The sequence below is a fragment of the Bombus huntii genome, unplaced genomic scaffold (genome assembly GCF_024542735.1).
Source record: "Bombus huntii isolate Logan2020A unplaced genomic scaffold, iyBomHunt1.1 ctg00000199.1, whole genome shotgun sequence".
Lineage (NCBI taxonomy): Eukaryota > Metazoa > Arthropoda > Insecta > Hymenoptera > Apidae > Bombus > Bombus huntii.
The window spans coordinates 30,001-42,500 of record NW_026099430.1 but is presented as its reverse complement, the minus strand read 5'-3'; the positions used below and the strand labels follow the sequence as shown (position 1 = coordinate 42,500).

The 12,500-nt window shown below is 43.5% G+C and overlaps 2 non-coding genes across 2 annotated transcripts; both read left to right on the top strand.

Moving 5' to 3' along the window:
* Positions 1-6,925: 6,925 nt before the first annotated feature.
* LOC126877633 (small subunit ribosomal RNA) lies at positions 6,926-8,848 on the top strand. The gene has a single exon (XR_007695202.1). It is a non-coding gene; the product is annotated as a small subunit ribosomal RNA (ribosomal RNA).
* Positions 8,849-12,232: 3,384 nt separating this feature from the next.
* Positions 12,233-12,387, top strand: LOC126877630 (5.8S ribosomal RNA). The gene has a single exon (XR_007695199.1). It is a non-coding gene; the product is annotated as a 5.8S ribosomal RNA (ribosomal RNA).
* Positions 12,388-12,500: the final 113 nt, after the last annotated feature.

Below are 12,500 nucleotides of genomic sequence, written 5' to 3'. Positions count from 1 at the left end.
TCGAGAAAAAGCGTTATAACGCATCGAAATTATCAGTGAAATCGTTACGTATCGACGAAATCTAGTCGAAAGTAGCGATTTCACTTTATTTTTTTAAAAAATTTCATCCTCCGGACCAACGTGACCGGGACGTTGGAACTTAGAATTTTTTCGCCCCGTTACGAAAGTACCGAAAGTTCAACTCGAAATAACTCGCTAAAAAGCGTTATAACGTATCGAAATTTTGCGTGAAATCGTTACGTTTCGACGAAATCTAGTCGAAAGTAGCGATTTCACTTTATTTTTTTAAAAAATTTCATCCTCCGGACCAACGTGACCGGGACGTTGGAACTTAGAATTTTTTCGCCCCGTTACGAAAGTACCGAAAGTTCAACTCGAAATAACTCGCTAAAAAGCGTTATAACGTATCGAAATTTTGCGTGAAATCGTTACGTTTCGACGAAATCTAGTCGAAAGTAGCGATTTCACTTTATTTTTTTAAAAAATTTCATCCTCCGGACCAACGTGACCGGGACGTTGGAACTTAGAATTTTTTCGCCCCGTTACGAAAGTACCGAAAGTTCAACTCGAAATAACTCGCTAAAAAGCGTTATAACGTATCGAAATTTTGCGTGAAATCGTTACGTTTCGACGAAATCTAGTCGAAAGTAGCGATTTCACTTTATTTTTTTAAAAAATTTCGTCCTCCGGACCAACCTGACCGGGACGTTGGAACTTAGAATTTTTTCGCCCCGTTACGAAAGTACCGAAAGTTCAACTCGAAATAACTCGCTAAAAAGCGTTATAACGTATCGAAATTTTGCGTGAAATCGTTACGTTTCGACGAAATCTAGTCGAAAGTAGCGATTTCACTTTATTTTTTTAAAAAATTTCATCCTCCGGACCAACGTGACCGGGACGTTGGAACTTAGAATTTTTTCGCCCCGTTACGAAAGTACCGAAAGTTCAACTCGAAATAACTCGCTAAAAAGCGTTATAACGTATCGAAATTTTGCGTGAAATCGTTACGTTTCGACGAAATCTAGTCGAAAGTAGCGATTTCACTTTATTTTTTTGAAAAATTTCATCCTCCGGACCAACGTGACTGGGACGTTGGAACTTAGAATTTTTTCGCACCGCTACGAAAAGGCCGAAAGATCCCCTCCAAATAACTCGTTAAAAAGTGTTATAACGTACGAATATTTTTCAAGAAATCGTTATAACTCGATAAAATACGTCGGGATTAAGCGTTTATATCGTCGGCAGACGGATATAAAAACGTTTGGACCGACACGACCGGTCGTTGGAACATAGAAAAATTCCGAGCCGGTACGTTGGGACTTAGAAAAATTCCGAGGGCGAAAAAGTTTTTTCGAGTTTATTCGTTAAAAAGCGTTACAAGGTATGAATTTTTTTGCATAAATCGACGTAACTCGACGAAATACGTCGGGATTAATGGTTTATTTCCGTCCGAGAACGATTTTTAAAAACGGACCTATGCGGCCGGTCGTTCGTACTTGGAAAATTTTCGGACCGAACACTCTTTTTCGATTAATTCGTTAAAAAGCGTTATAACGTACGAATATTTTTCAAGAAATCGTTATAACTCGATAAAATACGTCGGGATTAAGCGTTTATATCGTCGGCAGACGGATATAAAAACGTTTGGACCGACACGACCGGTCGTTGGAACATAGAAAAATTCCGAGCCGGTACGTTGGGACTTAGAAAAATTCCGAGGGCGAAAAAGTTTTTTCGAGTTTATTCGTTAAAAAGCGTTACAAGGTATGAATTTTTTTGCATAAATCGACGTAACTCGACGAAATACGTCGGGATTAATGGTTTATTTCCGTCCGAGAACGATTTTTAAAAACGGACCTATGCGGCCGGTCGTTCGTACTTAGAAAATTTTCGGACCGAACACTCTTTTTCGATTAATTCGTTAAAAAGCGTTATAACGTACGAATATTTTTCAAGAAATCGTTATAACTCGATAAAATACGTCGGGATTAAGCGTTTATATCGTCGGCAGACGGATATAAAAACGTTTGGACCGACACGACCGGTCGTTGGAACATAGAAAAATTCCGAGCCGGTACGTTGGGACTTAGAAAAATTCCGAGGGCGAAAAAGTTTTTTCGAGTTTATTCGTTAAAAAGCGTTACAAGGTATGAATTTTTTTGCATAAATCGACGTAACTCGACGAAATACGTCGGGATTAATGGTTTATTTCCGTCCGAGAACGATTTTTAAAAACGGACCTATGCGGCCGGTCGTTCGTACTTAGAAAATTTTCGGACCGAACACTCTTTTTCGATTAATTCGTTAAAAAGCGTTATAACGTACGAATATTTTTCAAGAAATCGTTATAACTCGATAAAATACGTCGGGATTAAGCGTTTATATCGTCGGCAGACGGATATAAAAACGTTTGGACCGACACGACCGGTCGTTGGAACATAGAAAAATTCCGAGCCGGTACGTTGGGACTTAGAAAAATTCCGAGGGCGAAAAAGTTTTTTCGAGTTTATTCGTTAAAAAGCGTTACAAGGTATGAATTTTTTTGCATAAATCGACGTAACTCGACGAAATACGTCGGGATTAATGGTTTATTTCCGTCCGAGAACGATTTTTAAAAACGGACCTATGCGGCCGGTCGTTCGTACTTGGAAAATTTTCGGACCGAACACTCTTTTTCGATTAATTCGTTAAAAAGCGTTATAACGTACGAATATTTTTCAAGAAATCGTTATAACTCGATAAAATACGTCGGGATTAAGCGTTTATATCGTCGGCAGACGGATATAAAAACGTTTGGACCGACACGACCGGTCGTTGGAACATAGAAAAATTCCGAGCCGGTACGTTGGGACTTAGAAAAATTCCGAGGGCGAAAAAGTTTTTTCGAGTTTATTCGTTAAAAAGCGTTACAAGGTATGAATTTTTTTGCATAAATCGACGTAACTCGACGAAATACGTCGGGATTAATGGTTTATTTCCGTCCGAGAACGATTTTTAAAAACGGACCTATGCGGCCGGTCGTTCGTACTTGGAAAATTTTCGGACCGAACACTCTTTTTCGATTAATTCGTTAAAAAGCGTTATAACGTACGAATATTTTTCAAGAAATCGTTATAACTCGATAAAATACGTCGGGATTAAGCGTTTATATCGTCGGCAGACGGATATAAAAACGTTTGGACCGACACGACCGGTCGTTGGAACATAGAAAAATTCCGAGCCGGTACGTTGGGACTTAGAAAAATTCCGAGGGCGAAAAAGTTTTTTCGAGTTTATTCGTTAAAAAGCGTTACAAGGTATGAATTTTTTGCATAAATCGACGTAACTCGACGAAATACGTCGGGATTAATGGTTTATTTCCGTCCGAGAACGATTTTTAAAAACGGACCTATGCGGCCGGTCGTTCGTACTTGGAAAATTTTCGGACCGAACACTCTTTTTCGATTAATTCGTTAAAACGCGTTATAACGTACGAATATTTTTCAAGAAATCGTTATAACTCGATAAAATACGTCGGGATTAAGCGTTTATATCGTCGGCAGACGGATATAAAAACGTTTGGACCGACACGACCGGTCGTTGGAACATAGAAAAATTCCGAGCCGGTACGTTGGGACTTAGAAAAATTCCGAGGGCGAAAAAGTTTTTTCGAGTTTATTCGTTAAAAAGCGTTACAAGGTATGAATTTTTTTGCATAAATCGACGTAACTCGACGAAATACGTCGGGATTAATGGTTTATTTCCGTCCGAGAACGATTTTTAAAAACGGACCTATGCGGCCGGTCGTTCGTACTTGGAAAATTTTCGGACCGAACACTCTTTTTCGATTAATTCGTTAAAAAGCGTTATAACGTACGAATATTTTTCAAGAAATCGTTATAACTCGATAAAATACGTCGGGATTAAGCGTTTATATCGTCGGCAGACGGATATAAAAACGTTTGGACCGACACGACCGGTCGTTGGAACATAGAAAAATTCCGAGCCGGTACGTTGGGACTTAGAAAAATTCCGAGGGCGAAAAAGTTTTTTCGAGTTTATTCGTTAAAAAGCGTTACAAGGTATGAATTTTTTTGCATAAATCGACGTAACTCGACGAAATACGTCGGGATTAATGGTTTATTTCCGTCCGAGAACGATTTTTAAAAACGGACCTATGCGGCCGGTCGTTCGTACTTGGAAAATTTTCGGACCGAACACTCTTTTTCGATTAATTCGTTAAAACGCGTTATAACGTACGAATATTTTTCAAGAAATCGTTATAACTCGATAAAATACGTCGGGATTAAGCGTTTATATCGTCGGCAGACGGATATAAAAACGTTTGGACCGACACGACCGGTCGTTGGAACATAGAAAAATTCCGAGCCGGTACGTTGGGACTTAGAAAAATTCCGAGGGCGAAAAAGTTTTTTCGAGTTTATTCGTTAAAAAGCGTTACAAGGTATGAATTTTTTTGCATAAATCGACGTAACTCGACGAAATACGTCGGGATTAATGGTTTATTTCCGTCCGAGAACGATTTTTAAAAACGGACCTATGCGGCCGGTCGTTCGTACTTAGAAAATTTTCGGACCGAACACTCTTTTTCGATTAATTCGTTAAAAAGCGTTATAACGTACGAATATTTTTCAAGAAATCGTTATAACTCGATAAAATACGTCGGGATTAAGCGTTTATATCGTCGGCAGACGGATATAAAAACGTTTGGACCGACACGACCGGTCGTTGGAACATAGAAAAATTCCGAGCCGGTACGTTGGGACTTAGAAAAATTCCGAGGGCGAAAAAGTTTTTTCGAGTTTATTCGTTAAAAAGCGTTACAAGGTATGAATTTTTTTGCATAAATCGACGTAACTCGACGAAATACGTCGGGATTAATGGTTTATTTCCGTCCGAGAACGATTTTTAAAAACGGACCTATGCGGCCGGTCGTTCGTACTTAGAAAATTTTCGGACCGAACACTCTTTTTCGATTAATTCGTTAAAAAGCGTTATAACGTACGAATATTTTTCAAGAAATCGTTATAACTCGATAAAATACGTCGGGATTAAGCGTTTATATCGTCGGCAGACGGATATAAAAACGTTTGGACCGACACGACCGGTCGTTGGAACATAGAAAAATTCCGAGCCGGTACGTTGGGACTTAGAAAAATTCCGAGGGCGAAAAAGTTTTTTCGAGTTTATTCGTTAAAAAGCGTTACAAGGTATGAATTTTTTTGCATAAATCGACGTAACTCGACGAAATACGTCGGGATTAATGGTTTATTTCCGTCCGAGAACGATTTTTAAAAACGGACCTATGCGGCCGGTCGTTCGTACTTAGAAAATTTTCGGACCGAACACTCTTTTTCGATTAATTCGTTAAAAAGCGTTATAACGTACGAATATTTTTCAAGAAATCGTTATAACTCGATAAAATACGTCGGGATTAAGCGTTTATATCGTCGGCAGACGGATATAAAAACGTTTGGACCGACACGACCGGTCGTTGGAACATAGAAAAATTCCGAGCCGGTACGTTGGGACTTAGAAAAATTCCGAGGGCGAAAAAGTTTTTTCGAGTTTATTCGTTAAAAAGCGTTACAAGGTATAAATTTTTTTACGGGAATCGTTCTATCTCTATTAAATACGTCGGGATTAAACATTTTTATCGATTTTTTCAAAAAATTAGCGTTCGTCGAACTGACACGACTGGGATATTTTTCTAATTTTTTCGTTAATTAACGTTACAAGGTATATATTTTTTTGCATATTTCTACTTATTTTAACGTATTGTAATTGATTATAAACTTATTTTTTGTCCGTATTCGATAAAAGAGTATGTTTACTGATGCAATTTTTCGGTGAAAAAAAAAATTAATTTTTTGGTAAAAATGCATTTCTATTATGTTAATAAAACGTCTGGTAATGTATTTCGATGGTTGGATATTGGCTTTGTATAGTAGTGATCGAGCGTTCGCGAGACTAAGTTCCAGCGTCCCTTCCGAACGGTACGTTGCTACGGAGGTTTTGCACCGTAAGCGCGCGGCCGCTAGCCCGGCCGGCGCCGGCCTTCCGGCTGGCGCTTTCGTATCTATAAGAGAGACGTCGAGCCGGACGGTTCGGTCGGAACAGCGTTGAGCGCGTGGCTATTCTACGGCCTCGGTTGAGAATTCAGTCACCGCTCCTCGAGTCTTAGTGTATTTTACGCTATTTCTCGACTGTTCCTCCGTTCTCGTTCTGGTTTTTTCTCTACACTGCTGCGCCGCGGGTCGCTGTCCTGGACGTAATGACCAAATATCGTGGCAAGGTTCCCCTGAGTCGGGAAGCTGGTGACCTGTGTGTACGTATTCTAACAAAAATTGTTAGATGCGTGTGTGCTTGTACTAACTGAGCATCGATTCATTCAAAAGAGTATAACCGTCTGCTTTCTATAAAAACTTCTGCTTTCGCAGAAGTATCCGATGAGGCGGTAGGAGCGTACTATCTTTGCGTAGTATGTCTTCTGCCGAAAATGTTCTACCGATTGAAAGAATATTCTTACGGTATGTCCAGCGCGACGCACTGGGATACGCGCTTGTTCGTTCAGCGTGAGGTGCGTATACGTGCTTTACCGCTAAGATATTCTAATAAGTCTTTTTACACGAAGACAGCATTATGGAAATGTTCCTTTAGAAGTACGATTCTAAACATTTTATATAAGACTATGAGAAAGAGAGAGAGAGAAGAGAGGAGGTGGAGTTGAGAATTACAAAGTGGCTGCGAGCGGCGTTCGAAGATTATTACTGAACTATGGGTGTATCTCGAACGTCGCTAGGAGATATATTTTATAGATATATCTATCTTAAGAACGAAAAGTCTCGTCGTACGGTGCTTACGTCCCACCTACGACACGAAGAGAACTTAAACGAAATTTATAAGAATTGTTATACGAATAAGATCCCTGGTTGATCCTGCCAGTAGTCATATGCTTGTCTCAAAGATTAAGCCATGCATGTCTCAGTACATGCCGCATTAAGGTGAAACCGCGAATGGCTCATTAAATCAGTTATGGTTTCTTAGATCATACCTACATTTACTTGGATAACTGTGGTAATTCTAGAGCTAATACATGCAAACAGATTCCGACCAGAGATGGTAGGAATGCTTTTATTAGATCAAAACCAATCGGTGGCGGATGGCTCGTCTGTCCGTCCATCGTTTGTTTTGGTGACTCTGAATAACTTTGTGCTGATCGCATGGTCATCTAGCACCGGCGACGCATCTTTCAAATGTCTGCCTTATCAACTGTCGATGGTAGGTTCTGCGCCTACCATGGTTGTAACGGGTAACGGGGAATCAGGGTTCGATTCCGGAGAGGGAGCCTGAGAAACAGCTACCACATCCAAGGAAGGCAGCAGGCGCGCAAATTACCCACTCCCGGCACGGGGAGGTAGTGACGAAAAATAACGATACGGGACTCATCCGAGGCCCCGTAATCGGAATGAGTACACTTTAAATCCTTTAACGAGGACCAATTGGAGGGCAAGTCTGGTGCCAGCAGCCGCGGTAATTCCAGCTCCAATAGCGTATATTAAAGTTGTTGCGGTTAAAAAGCTCGTAGTTGAATCTGTGTGTCACAGTGTCGGTTCACCGCTCGCGGTGTTTAACTGGCATTATGTGGTACGTCCTATCGGTGGGCTTAGCTCCTCGCGGGCGGTCCAACTAATATCCCATCGCGGTGCTCTTCACTGAGTGTCGAGGTGGGCCGATACGTTTACTTTGAACAAATTAGAGTGCTTAAAGCAGGCTACCTTCGCCTGAATACTGTGTGCATGGAATAATGGAATAGGACCTCGGTTCTATTTTGTTGGTTTTCGGAGCCCCGAGGTAATGATTAATAGGGACAGATGGGGGCATTCGTATTGCGACGTTAGAGGTGAAATTCTTGGATCGTCGCAAGACGGACAGAAGCGAAAGCATTTGCCAAAAATGTTTTCATTAATCAAGAACGAAAGTTAGAGGTTCGAAGGCGATCAGATACCGCCCTAGTTCTAACCATAAACGATGCCAGCCAGCGATCCGCCGAAGTTCCTCCGATGACTCGGCGGGCAGCTTCCGGGAAACCAAAGCTTTTGGGTTCCGGGGGAAGTATGGTTGCAAAGCTGAAACTTAAAGGAATTGACGGAAGGGCACCACCAGGAGTGGAGCCTGCGGCTTAATTTGACTCAACACGGGAAACCTCACCAGGCCCGGACACCGGAAGGATTGACAGATTGATAGCTCTTTCTTGATTCGGTGGGTGGTGGTGCATGGCCGTTCTTAGTTGGTGGAGCGATTTGTCTGGTTAATTCCGATAACGAACGAGACTCTAGCCTGCTAAATAGACGTAACTTATGGTATCTCGAAGGCCCCCGGCTTCGGTCGGTGGGTTTTTACTACCAACGTACAAACAAATCTTCTTAGAGGAACAGGCGGCTTCTAGCCGCACGAGATTGAGCAATAACAGGTCTGTGATGCCCTTAGATGTTCTGGGCCGCACGCGCGCTACACTGAAGGAATCAGCGTGTTTTCCCTGGCCGAAAGGCCCGGGTAACCCGCTGAACCTCCTTCGTGCTAGGGATTGGGGCTTGCAATTATTCCCCATGAACGAGGAATTCCCAGTAAGCGCGAGTCATAAGCTCGCGTTGATTACGTCCCTGCCCTTTGTACACACCGCCCGTCGCTACTACCGATTGAATGATTTAGTGAGGTCTTCGGACTGGTGCGCGGCCAATGTGATAAGCATTGCCGATGTTACCGGGAAGATGACCAAACTTGATCATTTAGAGGAAGTAAAAGTCGTAACAAGGTTTCCGTAGGTGAACCTGCGGAAGGATCATTAACGATACGATACCAAAAGAATTTGACTTGAACACATATAAAAACTATGAAATATATATCACAATGGTCGGTAAGGAGCCGTACTCCTCCTGTATCGACGAAAGTATATACGACGTATTAACAAGCTATATACTTTAACAAACGAAAACGCCAGGGAGCTTGGCAACCTCCGTTGGCACGAATAGAAATATTCTTAAGGAGGAGACGACCCTCCAGCTACGGAATTATACGAAGAGAAGGTGGCACTCTCTCTCGATCATCGGGATGAAGAGATATATATACAAGTATAAAAACGAAATGCGAATGAAACTTATTCGAGGCGCCTGCGTGAGGTCGTAAACAGAAAGACCCGCCGTCTCCGAATAAAACATATAACATATAATATATATATATATGAAATTCTAATAAAAGGGAACTCTAGCTTCGAAAGAGCCAACAAAAGTTAAGGCTCGATATCAAACGAAAAAATTACGATGGAAACCAGGTGTAAAGAGAAATGCAGTCGTGGCGCCTGCGAGAGGCCGTACACAGAAAGACCCGCCGTCACGATCTCGTATTTCGTATTTGCATCGTGGAAACCGTACAAACGAAATATAAAAGTCCATGCAAACTAATAAGAAAATCTCTAAAGTGCCTCGTGTCGGAGTGATCATGCTCGCCTATTCTCTTCTATGTTTCGTGGTCTGTGTTGCGTTTGTTCTCCTCCTAGCAACGGGACATATCGAAGACTCCTCTTTGGGATCGAACGAAGCGTCTAGAACGAGTCGACGAGAGCGAAAGAACTTGTAGCGAGTCGCGCAGAGCGAAAGGATACCGATATACATCTTCGAAGGTTCTCTTCGAAGATCCATGGATACCTTCTGCGTCGACTTCTCTCGTCTCTTTCATCGAAACTCTCGTCGTTCTCGAAACGTGCTTCCTACCCAAAGGGCGTGTGCTCTTCGTATGTCGTTTCGTTCGAAATAACGAAACCACGTGTAACATACTCGTGGATCGGGTAACCTAGAACGAAGACGCATCGCGTGGATGTTGGCCCGCTATGCGACGATGACCGATGATGATGATGATGATGATGATGATGATATGATGATGATGTCGATGTCGACGACGACGACGATGAAGACGATGTGTAGCAACGATTCGTAACTAGTCTAGCCGAAGTTCGTTCAGAGGGGAACGCCGCCGGCTTCGAAGCCTCGATGTCGTGAGTCGGACACCCGTGCCGTCGCTAGAGTTTTTCAAACTCTGCTTCTGGATATTGGGACGAAAGACCGCTCGAGGACGACGACAGCCGTGCGTGCGTATCCCATCGAATTTTTTTTACACCACCTGAACGAGACTAAAGTTTCGTCTAGTTGATCGTCTACCGTCGCATAATGTATATTATATACCGTTCAGAGGGGACCGGCTGTCTATCCTCGTTGTCGTGAGTCGGACACCCGTGCCGTCGCTAGAGTTTTTCAAACTCTGCTTCTGGATATCGGGACGAAAGACCGCGCGAGGACGACGGATGCGAGTCCCATCGAATTTTTGACTTACACACTACCTGAACGAGACTTAAAGTTTCATATTATATACCGTTCAGAGGGGACCGGCTGTCTATCCTCGTTGTCGTGAGTCGGACACCCGTGCCGTCGCTAGAGTTTTTCAAACTCTGCTTCTGGATATCGGGACGAAAGACCGCGCGAGGACGACGGATGCGAGTCCCATCGAATTTTTGACTTACACACTACCTGAACGAGACTTAAAGTTTCATATAATATACCGTTCAGAGGGGACCGGCTGTCTTTCCTCGTTGTCGTGAGTCGGACACCCGTGCCGTCGCTAGAGTTTTTCAAACTCTGCTTCTGGATATCGGGACGAAAGACCGCGCGAGGACGACGGATGCGAGTCCCATCGAATTTTTTATTTACACACTACCTGAACGAGACTTAAAGTTTCATCCAGTTTGTCGTCTATCATCGCATATATAATATACCGTTCAGAGGGGACCGGCTGTCTATCCTCGTTGTCGTGAGTCGGACACCCGTGCCGTCGCTAGAGTTTTTCAAACTCTGCTTCTGGATATCGGGACGAAAGACCGCGCGAGGACGACGGATGCGAGTCCCATCGAATTTTTGACTTACACACTACCTGAACGAGACTTAAAGTTTCATATAATATACCGTTCAGAGGGGACCGGCTGTCTTTCCTCGTTGTCGTGAGTCGGACACCCGTGCCGTCGCTAGAGTTTTTCAAACTCTGCTTCTGGATATCGGGACGAAAGACCGCGCGAGGACGACGGATGCGAGTCCCATCGAATTTTTGATTTACACACTACCTGAACGAGACTTAAAGTTTCATCCAGTTTGTCGTCTATCATCTCATATATAATATACCGTTCAGAGGGGACCGGCTGTCTATCCTCGTTGTCGTGAGTCGGACACCCGTGCCGTCGCTAGAGTTTTTCAAACTCTGCTTCTGGATGTTGGGACGAAAGACCGCGCGAGGACGATGGATGCGTGTCCCATCGAATTTTTGATTTACAAGACACACACTACCTGAACGAGACTAAAGTTTCATCGAGTTTATCATCGCATAACCCGTTCGGAGGGGACCGGCTGTCTATCCTCGTTGTCGTGAGTCGGACACCCGTGCCGTCGCTAGAGTTTTTCAAACTCTGCTTCTGGATATCGGGACGAAAGACCGCGCGAGGACGATGGCTGCGAGTCCCATCGAATTTTTGTTTTTTTTTTTTTTTTTAAAGAAAAAACACCACCCGAACGGAGATGTGTTCTATCTTTCGTCGATTTTTCATGCTTTCAGTCGGTCGCGTGGTCGCCATCCGTTCGGAGGGGATCGCCGGCTTCGAAACCTCGATGTCGTGAGTCGGACACCCGTGCCGTCGCTAGAGTTTTTCAAACTCTGCTTCTGGATATTGGGACGAAAGACCGCTCGAGGCGGACGGCCGCGCGAATCCCATCGAATCTTTACTATCACCCGAACGATGGAGAGATGCACGCGCGCTGTTTCTTGAATAATTGGACGAGAGAGTAGAATCAAACACATATATAACATGGGCTAGCCACCGTGCTTACTCGTTCGCGAGATCGTGTGCTGTACAGAGGATTCAGAATCGGGTGTATATATCCCCGTCGTTTCCTGACGAACGGAGCTTCGATCTCGATGGTTGTTATATATCATAATGTACTTTACGCCCGGCCGGCGAACGCGCGTATCTTCGCGCGTTCGTCGTTTTCTTTTTTTTTCGAACGTTTTTGTGTCGTCAATCCTATGGCGACTTCTGCGCGTTCGATTCCCGTTGGTCGAACGTGACGGAACTCGGCTTCGCTAGAACCGAGAAGAGTACATTTGAGTATTGAACTGTTGTAAATTTATAAAAGATTACCCTGAACGGTGGATCACTTGGCTCGTGGGTCGATGAAGAACGCAGCTAATTGCGCGTCAACGTGTGAACTGCAGGACACATGAACATCGACATTTCGAACGCACATTGCGGTCCACGGATACAATTCCTGGACCACGCCTGGCTGAGGGTTGCTCACGTAAACCTAAGACTGCTTGCGTTGCGTATCGTTACTCTCCGTATCTGTCTCTCTCTGTCCCTTCTTGCCTTAACAACCCGCCGTCGTTCTTCTTTATATAAGAGAACG